Source organism: Balaenoptera musculus, chromosome 1, assembly GCF_009873245.2.
Source record: "Balaenoptera musculus isolate JJ_BM4_2016_0621 chromosome 1, mBalMus1.pri.v3, whole genome shotgun sequence".
In the NCBI taxonomy this organism is placed as follows: Eukaryota; Metazoa; Chordata; class Mammalia; order Artiodactyla; family Balaenopteridae; genus Balaenoptera; species Balaenoptera musculus.
Genome location: NC_045785.1, coordinates 24922076 through 24935024, shown reverse-complemented (window position 1 = coordinate 24935024; position 12949 = coordinate 24922076).

Genomic DNA, 12949 nt, shown 5'->3' with positions numbered 1-12949 from the left:
CTTGACCCAGGATCCCTAAGAATCTCCTGAAACTCAGGGGCAAAAAATATAGTCAGAATCCATGGACATCTAGAAGGTTGTCAGAACCCAAGGCCACTCTCTCTTTGGCCCAGGGAGGGGAGGTAACTCCCTCGAGGCCAGTAGCTCTGTAAGCAGCAGGATGAGGGGAGGGAGACCCTCGGGAGGTTGGGAGTCTCAGGTGAGAGATCAAAAGTTAGAGGCCTTTGTGGGGCAGCTCACTCCGGTGGTCACAGGCGCTCCCCTGGCCCTTCACTGGCTCCATGCCCCCCCAGGGGTGCTCTCTCCAGGGCACTTGTGGCACTCTGTGTCTCCTGCTGGAGGGGGCAGGTGCTGGGGAGGGGCTGGGGGAGACACCTGGCTGGGGCTCAGGGCCTGCAGGGGAGCTGGAGCCTCTAAACTCAAGGCTGGGTGGGCAGCAGCCCTTCTGTAGTAACAAGCAGAAGCTGGGGAGATAAGGAGAGGCCCAGGGGAGAGTCTCTACGTGATGACATGGCTGCTCGGGCACAGATGAGCTTGGGCAGAGAGAGGTCAAGGGCCTGGGTGGGAGTCAGGGGCCTTCAGTCCCTGTCCTGGCTCTGCCTCTGACATGCTGTGTGACATTGAACAAGTCGTCGCTCTGTCTGGGCCTCACTAACCCATATCTGAAATGAGAGAGAGCTCTCCATGGTCACCGAGGGCCCCAAACTCATACACAAGACCGAGAGCTCATTCAGTCCAAACTTCTCATTTGCAACTGAAGGAATGGAGACTAGACAGAGGGAGGAGTTGGGCCACGGTCACATAGTGAGAGGGAAATGGAGGGAACTGTCATTTGTGGTCCACCTACTATGTGCTCGATAAACTCCCCCCACGAGGACTGCCCTTTCCTCCATCCCAGCCAGCACAAATGCCAGGAGCACCTTCTACAGGTGGGTCACTTGACATGGATTATCTCATTTAACCCCCCAACAATCCTCGGAGGTATTATCATCCCGATTTCACAGATGGGAAAACTGAGTTCCAGAGACATGACGCGCTCAGACACAGCTATTTGAATCCGTGTCTCTAGTTCCCCTAGGGCAGAAGGGAGAATGAGGATGGAATGCCAGAGGTCAAGGGTGCCGTGGAGGACATGCCCCAGAATCAACTTTTGGTGGAAAAACAAGGGAGCAGGCTCAGGCCCAGAAAGAAGCTAGGGGGGTAGCGCCCATTGACTCATTTTATTTTTATCTTTATTTTTATTTTTTTTGGCCGCATCACACAGCTTGTGGGATCTTAGTTCCCCAACCAGGGATTGAACCTGGGCCCTCGGCAGTGAGAGTGTGGAGTCCTAAGCACTGGGCAGCCAGGGAATTCCCCCATTGACTCATTTTTTTTTTTTTTTTTAAACAATTAGTTTAATTTGATTTTTCATTAATTAATACATTCTCATTGTTCCAAAAAAATGTATAAAAAGCATACAATAGAAAGTCTCACTCGGATGCATGTGCCTCATTTGCCCTATTCTGACTCCTTGTCCCCACCCCTTACAGGTCACCAGTTTTTATTAGTATCTGAGGTTTTCTTGCAGAGTTGCTTTATGCACGTACAAAAATGAATAAATGTTCATAACGCCCTTTTTACATAAAACGTAACAAACTATATATACTGTGCTGTACCTTTTCCCACTAGCCACACATCTTAGAGATTTTAATCAGCCAATAGAGCTTCTTATTCTTTTATATCACTGCCTAATATTCTATTGTAGATTGAAATAATTCATTTAACCAATTCCCTATTGATGGACATTTGAGTCCTTTCTAGTTTTTCTTTTTCTTTTTGGTATTACGATAATGCTGCAATAAATAATCACGTACATACTTTGTTTAATACATGTTAAAGGTATACTCGCAGAATTAATTCCCAGCAGTGGATGGCTGGGTTGAAGGTACTGTATTTGTTTTCTGTGGCTGCATAACAGTATCACAAACTCAGCAGCTTAAAATAACACCCTGAGAGTCTATAGGTCAGTCCTGCATGGTGTAGCTGGGTTCTCTGCTCAGGATGGAATCAAGGTGTTGGTGAGGCTTAGTCCTCATCTGGAGCCTCAGGGGGAAAATCGATTTCCAAGCTCACTCCTGTCGTTGGTAGAGCTGGCTTCCTTGGGGTCTCTGGTTTCTTGCTGGCGATCAGCTGAGGGCTTCCCTCAGCTTCTGGAGGACACCTACATACTCTACCATGTGGCTTCCTCCAAATGGCACAATGAAATCTCCTCATGCTTCAAATCTCTGACTTCTCCTGAGACCAGCTGGAGAAAATTCTCTGCATTTAATGGGCTCAGCTGATCAGGTCCAGCCCCCTCAGGGTAATCTCTCTTCCTTAAAATCCACTGATTCGGGGCTTCCCTGGTGGTGCAGTGGTTGGGAATCTGCCTGCCAGTGCAGGGGCCACGCGTTCGAGCCCTGGTCTGGGAAGATCCCACGTGCCACGGAGCGGCTAGGCCCGTGCGCCACAATTACTGAGCCTGCGCGTCTGGAGCCTGTGCTCCGCAACAAGAGAGGCCGCGATGGTGAGAGGCCCGCACACCACGATGAGGAGTGGCCCCCGCTCGCCGCAACTGGAGAGAGCCCTCGCACAGAAACGAAGACCCAGCACAGCCAAAATAAATAAATAATTAATTTTAAAAATTAAAAAAAAAAATCCACTGATTTGGGTGGGACCTTACTTACATCTGCAAAATCTCTTTTGCCGTATAATGAAACATAATCATTGAGTCCATATTTTCATCATATTTACCGATTCTGCCCACATGCAAAGGATCACACAAAGTTGAAAGCCAAGGAGGGTCACCTTACAATCCAGTCTAACACAGGGGCATTTGTAAATTGGATAGATATTGCCATCTGGTCCCCCATGGGATCTCCCCTCCCCCAGCAACGATGAGCATGCCTGCTTTTCCACAGTGTCACCTAAAGAACGATATCAAACTTCTGGATTTCTGCCAATCTGATAGGTGAAAATGGAATCTCAATGTATTTTTTTTTAAGTACATTGCTCTTTTTTTAATAATTTTTTAAAATTTATTTTATTTTGTCTATTTATTTTGGCTGCGTTGTATCTTCGTTGCTGTGCGCGGGCTTTCTCTAGTTGCGGCGAGCAGGGGCTACTCTTCGTTGCGGTGTGTGGGCTTCTCTTTGCGGTGGCTTCTCTTGTTCTAGAGCATGGGCTCTAGGCGCCTGGGCTTCAGTAGTTGTGGCACGCGGCTCAGTAGTTGTGGCTCGTGAGGTCTAGAGCGCATGCTTAGTAGTTGTGGTGCACGGGCTTAGTTGCTCTGCGGCATGTGGGATCTTCCTGGACCAGGGCTCGAACCCATGTTGCCTGCATTGGCAGGCAGATTTTTTTTTTTTTTCTCCCTCCCACCCTCCCTATCCCACCCCTCTAGGTGGACACAAAGCACTAAGCTGATCTCCCTGTGCTATGTGGCTGCTTCCCACTAGCTATCTATTTTACATTTGGTAGTGTATACATGTCCATGCCACTCTCTCACTTTGTCCCAGCTTACCCTTCCCCCTTCCCATGTCCTCAAGTCCATTCTCTACGTCTGCATCTTTATTCCTGTCCTGGCAGGCAGATTCTTAACCACTGCACCACCAGGGAAGCCCTCAATGTATTTTTAATCTGTGGTTATCTTCTTACAAATAAGGCTGAGGATTTCTTCAAAAGTTTAAAAGCCATTTATATTTCTTATTTGTTAATGGCTTCTGGTTTTGAGTCATAGAAAGGTCTTTCTAACTCCAAAGTTAATCAGAAACCCTTCTATGTTTTCTTCTGCTGTTTTTATGGTTTCATTATGTATTCACTGGTTCTTGGAACTAGAAGCTTTTCTTGTCATTTCCTCAGCAGTGAGTGCAAAGCTGGATCCCGAAAAGGCTTGGGGTTTGGGGTAGAGAAATGAGCCTCCATGGTGGAACCCTCTCAGTGCTGGGCTCCAATCCACTGCAGCTCCGCCAGAAATCCCATCCAGCAGACCTTCCACCTCCTTCCCTCCAGCACTCATGCTGTCCTGGGCTGGCACAGGGGGCCCAGAGTTGAGGGGGACACTGCCCTGCCTGAGGAATGAGACAAGCACATGGCCAGACCAGGATTCGAAATACAGAGCCAGGGCTGTGAGCACAGGGAAGGGAGAGGGGGATTCTGATGGGAGTGTTTAGGAGGCTCCAGGGAGGAGTTGGCATCTGAGCTGAGCATTAAGAATGAGGAGAAATGGCAGCGATGGGGGAAGGAGAACGGCAGGAGCAAAAACAGGGAGGTGGAAAAATCAGCCTGAAATCTAGCCTGGAGAGAAGGATTTAGTGGACCATGAAGTCCTCAAGGGTAGAGGCAGGGGATGAATTATCTCCGTGCACCAGCCAGAGGTTGTCAAATGAAATGAAGCAGAAGGGACAGGGGGCTTTGGATCCCAGGTAAAATCATTTTCCCTTTTACTCTGACAGTGAGAAGCAAAGACCTCCAATAAGCCCTTGGCTCAGCCATCATCTCAGAACCTGGGCGATCTCTGCACACCACTGCCCCCTTGTGGCTGATCTGGGAATTATCTGTGACTAACCTCAGGGGTCGGATCTAAGAAGAGCCAATCCAGAACTGAAGGTTGGGGAGGAGGCTGAGTGGGTCTCAGAGGATTGAAAAACTATGAAATTCTGTTCTGAGTCCAGTGGGCCCTCAAAGACCGTCTGGTCTGACTTCTTCATTACATATGGAGAAACCAAGTCTCAAAGAGGGTACTGCCAGGGAATGAGTGGAGAGATCACCAGACTTGGTGTAGGACAGTCCTCAGTCTGCAGACTGGTGCCACTTCTTACTGGTTCTGAGACCCTGGGAAAGTGGCCTCACCCCCGACTGATCCACAGTTTCCATCTCTGTCAAATGGAGTCTGGGGTCTGGTAGACTTCTCTTTTCTAGTAATGCCAGGCTAAGTTACTCAGATCAATTCTCCCATTGAAAACAACTAAAAACGCTGGTAAACTGGTGTAACCAGAGGGTACAGAATTACCAGAACAAAATGGAAGGAAAACAGAAACCTTGACAGACAAACCAAGCAAGAAAGTCATTTTTTCTGATTCTGGCCAATTGGAACTGTTGTTTTGCTGACTCCCCTGCTCAAGGGGCACAGATAAAGTTAGAGTCCATAGTGAATGATCGTATAGAAAACCTTCCCCACAATAAGCCAGGAATCCCAAAAGCCATGCTTCCAGAAGGAAGCCAGCCCTAGTATGGACTTGCAGCCCCAGCTTATATCTGTTGGATGGTCTGTAAACTCAAGTCTTGAACTTAGATTGACGTGCCCCCAGACTGTGTGCCTCCAGCCTCCTGGAAAAAGCAAGTGAAAATCTTCTTTGGAGGGAGGGTTGATTAACTCTACATTTGAAGAAGTTAAGTGTGTAGATTATAACCTCTAGGATAAACATTAACACAATAAAAACAGTATAATTCCCAAGTCAGTTAAAGGAAGTAGAAGTCCCCTCTGGGTGAGGTTACTAAACAAATATCTATGCATATTAACATCAGACAGAGTGGGCTTTAAGGCAAGAATACTATTAGGATACAACTCAATATGAAAAAAACAAAAAACCCAATCAAAAAATGGGCAGAAGACCTAAACAGACATTTCTCCAAAGAAGACATCCAGATGGTCAACAGGCACATGAAAAGATGCTCAACATTGCTAATTATTAGAGAAATGCAAATCAAAACTATAATGAGGTATCACCTCATACCAGTCAGAATGGCCATCATCAAAAAGTCTACAAATAATAAATGCTGGAGAGGATGTGGAGAAAAAGGAACCCTCCTACACTATTGGTGGGAATGTAAATTGGTACAGTCACTATGGAGAACACTATGGAAGTTCCTTAAAAAACTAAAAATAGAGTATGATCTTGCAATTCCACTCCTGGGCATATATCCAGAGAAAACTATAATTTGAAAAGATACATGCCTCCAATGTTCATTGCAGCACTATTTACAATAGCCAAGACATGGAAGCAACATAAATGCCCATTGACAGATGAATGGATAAAGAAGATGTGGTATATATATACAAAGGAATATTACTCAGCCATAAAAAAGAATGAAATAATGCCATTTACAGCAACATGGATGGACCTAGAGATTATCATACTAAGTGAAGTAAGCCAGACAGAGAAAGACAAATATCATATGATATAGCTTATATATGAATCTAAAAAAAATACAAATGAACTTATTTACAAGACAGAAATAGACCTACAGACATAGAAAACAAGCTTATGGTTACCAAAGGAGAAAGTGGGGGAGGGATAAATTAGGAGGTTGGGATTAACATATACACACTATTATATATAAAATAGATAATCAACAAAGACCTACTGTATAGCACAGGGAACTATACTCAATATTTTTAATAACAAGGGGAAAGAATCTGAAAAAGAATATATCTGAATATAAAAGAATATATCTGAATCACTGTGATGTACACCTGAAACTAACACAACATCGTAAATCAACTATACTTCAATAAAAAAGAAGTACTATTAGGAATAGAGGGAACCACTATATAAATAATAAATAATAAGTTGAACAGGCCCTCCATAAAAGAGGAAAACCAAATGATTGATAAACATATGAAAAAGTGCTCAACCTTACATATAATCAGAAAAATGCAAATTAAGACCACAATAAGATGCTACTACACACTTATCATATTGGGATAATTTACAATTTGAACAATATCATGTATTGGAGATTACTAGACATGCAAAGAGGCAGGAAAACATGACTGGTAGTCAAGAGAAAAAAATAGAAGATAGTGTCAGAACCACAATGATCCACATGCTGGAGTTAGCAGACAAGAACTTTAAAATAACTCTGATAATACATTAAAGAACATAGAAGAAAAAAAGATTGACAAAGTGGATATAAAATAGAGATTGTCAAAAGAGAAGTGGAATAAATTTTTTTAAATAATCAAATATTCTAAAACTGGCGAATACAACACCTGAAATTAAGAACTTATTGGAGATATATATTATACATATATATATATATATATCTTTTAATGCTATGGGATTGGAAACTTTATTTTTATTTTTTAATTTATTTTTGGCTGTGTTGGGTCTTTGTTGCTGTGCGTGGGCTTTCTCTAGTGGTGGTGAGCGGGGGCTGCTCTTCATTGTGGTGCACGGGCTTCTCATTGCAGTGGCTTCTCTTGTTGCGGGGCATGGGCTCTAGGTGCATGGGCTTCCGTAGTTGTGGTGAGTGGGCTCAGTAGTTGTGGCTCAAGGGCTTAGTTGCTCCATGGCATGCGGGATCTTCCTGGACCAGGGATCAAACCCATGTCTCCTGCACTGACAGGTGGATTCTTAACCACTGCGCCACCAGGGAAGTCCCAGGACTTATTGGATATATTTAACAACAATGACAATAACAACAAAAGGGTACAGCAGAAAGACAAAAGACAGGATCAGCAAACTTGAAGACAGTTCAACAGAAAATATCCAAGCTGAAACAGAGAAAAATATAGCAGGAACAGAGCATAACGTGTTCTAACATTTGTGTAATTAGAATCCCAGAAGGGGAGAAAAGAGATTTGGGACAGAAGCAATATTTGAGGATTACTTCAGATGATTTATAATTTTCCAAAACTGTTGAAAGATATCAACCCACAAATGCAAGAAGCTTAGTAAAACCCAAACAGGTTTCACTAAAGAAAACCACACTTAGACATATCATTGTCAACAGCTGAAAACTGAGACAAAGAGAAAATCTTAAAAGCAGCTAGATAAAGGAAGACACATTATCTTTAAAGCAACAGTAATAAGACTGATGCCTACATTTCAACAGAAACTATAAATCCAGAAGAAAATGGAATGACATTTTAAAAGGTCAGAAATGAAAACAAAAACCAAAAAACAAAAAAACCCAACCCTGCTAATCTAGAATTCTATACAGAGGAAGGACAATCTTTTAAGAATTAAGGTGAAACAAAGACATTTTTGTACAAAGAAAAGTTGAGAAAATCTATTGCTGGCCAACCTATACCACAAGAAACATTAAAGGAAATTCTTCAGGCTGAAGTAAAATGATCCCAGATGAAAGCACAGACCTTCAGAAAGTAATACAGGGCACTGGCAAGGACAAATGTGTGGGTAAACATTAAAAATTGACAAGTAAAACAATAACAGAAATGTCTTGTAGGGTTTATAACATATATAGAAGTAAAATATAATAAAGAAATAAAGTATAATAGCACAAAAAGTGGAAGGGAGTGAAAGGAGCTGAACTGTTGTAAGGTTCTTACATTGTTAAAACAGTGGTAAACATATTAATACTACAATGAGTCTGTAATACTGTGATATGGACTGAATGTTTGTGTCTTTCCCTCCCCACCCCACCCCCCATTCATACACTGAAACTCTAATCTCCAGTGTGATGGTATTTGGAGATGGGACCTTTAGGAATTATTTAGGTTATGAGGATAGAGTCCTCATGGGATTAGTGCCCTTATAAGAAGAGGGGCAGGCTTCCCTGGTGGTGCAGTGGTTAAGAATCCGCCTGCCAATGCAGGGGACACGGGTTCGAGCCCTGGTCCGGGAAGTTCCCACATGCCACGGAGCAATGAAGCCTGTGCACCAAAACTACTGAGCCTGCACTCTAGAGCCCACGAGTCACAACTACTGAAGCCTGCGTGCCTAGAGCCCATGCTCTGCAACAAGAGAAGCCACTGCAATGAGAAGCCTGCGCACTGCAACGAAGAGTAGCCCCTGCTCACTGCAACTAGAGAAAGCCTGCGTGCAGCAACAAAGACCTAACGCAGCCAAAAATAAATAAATAAAATTAATTAATTAATTTAAAAAAAGAAAAAAAAGAGGGGCAAGAGAGCTTGCTTCCTCTCTCTGCCATGCTAGGGCACAGCAAGAAGACAGCGGTCTGCAAACCAGGAAGAGAACTCTCACCAGAACCCAATCATGCTGGTGCCCTGATTTTGGACTTTCCAGCCACCCAAACTGTGAGAAATAAATTTCTGTTGTTTAAGCCAATCAGTTTATGGTATTTTGTTATAGCAGCTTAACTAAGACATACAGTAATAGGTCTAAGATGCATATTTAAATCTCTATAGTAACTACTGAAAGAATTTTATAAAAATGTATAACTAGAACCTAATAAAGGAAAAAAATGAAATAATAAAAACGACTTGATTATCCAAAAGAAGAAAACAGTGGGTGAATAAATGAACAAAGAACAGATGAGACAGAAAAACAAATAGCAAATGGTAGACCTAAATCCAACTCTATCAGTAATTATATTAAATATACATGGTTTAAACAAACTGACTAAAAGACAGATATCATTAAAATGGATTTTTTTAAAGCCCAATTATATTCATTTATAAGAAACACTTTAAAAATATAAAAACACCGCGATGAGGAGTGGCCCCCGCTCGCCACAACTAGAGAAAGCCCTCGCACAGAAACGAAGACCCAACACAGCCATAAATAAATTAAAAAAAAAAAAAGAAGGATCTTAAAAAAAATAAAAAAAATAAAAACAGAAACAAAAGGATGAAAAAAGGTATACCATTCAAACTACTTTAAAAAAAGCTAGTGTCACTATAATAATACCAGATAAAATAAGCTTAAGACAGAAATTATTACTAGAAATAAAGACAGATGTTTTATAACAATAAAAGTCCAATTCAATGGGAAGATGTTATAATTCTAAACTTGTATGCACCAAGTAGCACAGCTTAAAAATACATAAAGCAAAAGTTGTTGAGACTAAAAGAGAAATAGACAAACATACCACCACAGCTGGAGATTTTAACACACTTTTTTCAGAAACTCAATCAAACAAAAAAAATCAGTAAAGGTATATAGATGATTCAGACAAAGTAGTTAACCAGTTTGACTCAATTGACACATATAGAATATATACGCAGAACACGTTTCACAAAAGAAGATCTACAAATGGCCAATAAGCACATGAAAAGGTGCTCGACAGCATTGGTTGCTAGGAAACTCCAAACTGAATCCACAGTGAAATAACATTTCATACCACTAGAAAGGCTAAAATAAGATTCACATACTAAATCCTGGTGAGGATTTAGAGCAACTAGAGCTTTCAGACATTGTTGATGGGAGTCTAAATAAGTACACCACCTGAGAAGACTAACAGCTTCTTAGAAAGTTAAACATTTTTCTGCCTTACGAACTAGCAATTCTACTCCTAGGTATTTACCCCAGATATTGGGGCTGATTTCAGATCTGGGGTGAGAAATGTACAAGATGAGAAAGTGAAAACATAGTCATGAGCCCCTGATGATGAACACACATCACCTATAAAAGTAGGCTTGTCAGAAAAAGAAAAAGAAATATGAATCTGATTAAGTCTCTGGATCCAATTACCAATTAACAGGAAATTCAGAGAAGAGAGGAATATGCTACCTTCACCATGGGGATGCAATTAGCAATGACTGTGGGAAACTCTGTAAGACAAATGACCTGGTTTCATTAGCAAATGAATCACAAGAAGGAAAAAAAAAAGATGGAAAGAGAACCAAGGATTAAACAAAATTTAATGACATTAAAATAAGCAAAAAACAGGCAAAGTGAAAGTCAGGCTGCTGGTTGCTCTTGGGGGTGGAGGTGGGAAGGGGTTATTAGGGAGGGGGGCATGCAGAGAGTTTCTGGGGTGGGGGGCAAGGATTTGCCTTCAGACAGGGGTGGTGGTTATAGGGGAGTTTGCCTAATTATGGTTCACTAATCTGTACCTTTGTTTTATGTGGCTTCTGTATTCATGTTGTATTTCACCATAAAAAGGATTTAAAGAAATCATTCAGAAGATGTGGGTGCAGATTTTTAGGCTTCAACTCCCAGAGATTCTAAATCTCTGAATGAAGCTACCTAAACCACCACTTATTAGAAACTGCCAGATGTTTTTATGTAACCACTGTCCCAAGATGCATTTTGAAAAACATTGGTGAAGGAATTGGGGGGCCAGGGATGGATTTCGCAGCCAAATGACAGGCTGAGTTTTTGCCTTAGAAAGATCCCTGTGCAGCGTGGAGGATGGGCTGGAGGAGTCTGGAGCCTGACTCACAAGGTCGGAAGAGATGACAGAGGTCTGGCGATCAGAGCAGTGGCCTTGGGGATGGGATGGGATGCAGAATCGAGAGATGTTACAGAGGTAAAACTTCAAAGAGCATTTCCAAATTCCCAACAGATATTCTTTGGGATTTGGGTATGAGATGTCAGAATCCCAGGAAATTCTCAGGAATTCCTGAAATCATACATTATTCTGTATTTTCCCCAACACTTTATGGGTTTTGGAAAAATAATGATTGCCCATAATAATAAACCAGTGAAAATTTTTCTGTAAGAGGGTTATACTAAACATTTCAGAGGTTTTCTGTTTAAAAAATCAGGATTATAGATGCATGGTTTATTATTATTACAAGCCATTATATGACAGGACGGTATATAGTAATCCCCCCACCCCCACATATCCATGGTTTTGCTTTCCACAGTTTCAGTTACCCACAGTCAACCATGGTCCAAAAATATTAAATGGAAAATTCCAGAAACAATTCATAAGTTTTAAATTGAGCGCCATTCTGAGTAGCATGATGAAATCTCTAGCTGTCCCACTCCATCCCACAGGAAACGTGAATCATCCCTTTGTCAGTATAATCCTGCCCATGAGTCATTCAGTATCCATCAGTTATCAGATTGACTATAGTGGTATCTTGGTGCTTGTGTTCAAATAACCCTTATTTTTACTTAATAAGGGCCACAAAGCCCAAGAGTACGGATGCTGGCAATTCAGATATGCCAAACAGAAGCCGTAAAGTCCTTCCTTTAAGTGAAGTCCTAAACTTATAGGGAACGAAAAAATGCTGAGGTTGCTAAGATCTATGGTAAGAATAAATTTTCTATCCCTGAAATTGTGAAGAAGAAAAAAGAAATTCATGCTAGTTTGGATGTCACACCTCAAAATGCAAAAGTTATGGCCACAGTGCAAGATAAGTGCTTAGTTAAGATGGAAAAGGTATGAAATTTGAGCAATAAGATATTTTGAGAAAGAGAGAGACCACATTCACATAACTTTCATTACAGTATGTTATTATAATTGTTCTATTTAGTTGGTGTTAATCTACTGTGCCTACTTTATAAATTAAACTTTATCATAGGTATGTATGGATAGGGAAAAACATAGCACATACAGGGCTCAGTACTCTCCGCAATTTCAGGCATTCACTGGGGGTCTAGGAACATATCGCCCTTGGATAAGGGGGGACTACTGTATTTCAGTAACATGTAACAATGACCTCTACCTCGTATAGACACTTGATCATTAAAAAAAATTAGGGACTTCCATGGTGGCGCAGTGGTTAAGAATCCGCCTGCCAGTGCAGGGAACAAGGGTTCGATCCCTGGTCCAGGAAGATCCCACATGCCGCGGAGCAACTAAGCCCCTGCGCTACAACTACTGAGTCCGCGTACCACAACTACTGAAGCCTGCGCACTTTAGGGCCCGCATGCTGCAACTACTGATCTCGCACGCCTAGAGCCCGTGCTCCACAACAAGAGAAGCCACCGCAATGAGAAGCCCGCGCACCACAACGAAGAGTAGCCCCTGCTCACTGCAACTAGAGAAAGCCCACGCACAGCAACGAAGACCCAATGCAGCCAAAAATAAATAAAATATTTTTAAAAATTAAAAAGGGGAAACATTAACTTAACGTAAATGCCAAATAAAACTCATTTTAAAAATTGAGTGATATCATAAATGCTTACTACTTAAAAGAGTCTTAAAATGAAAATTTAAAACACAAAGTATTAATTGCCCTTGATCTTTTGTTTTTATGATAGATATTTCTGGTGTGGAGGAACTGATTTCATTTTGCACTGATGCTGGTGGAATTGAGTGTGTTCAA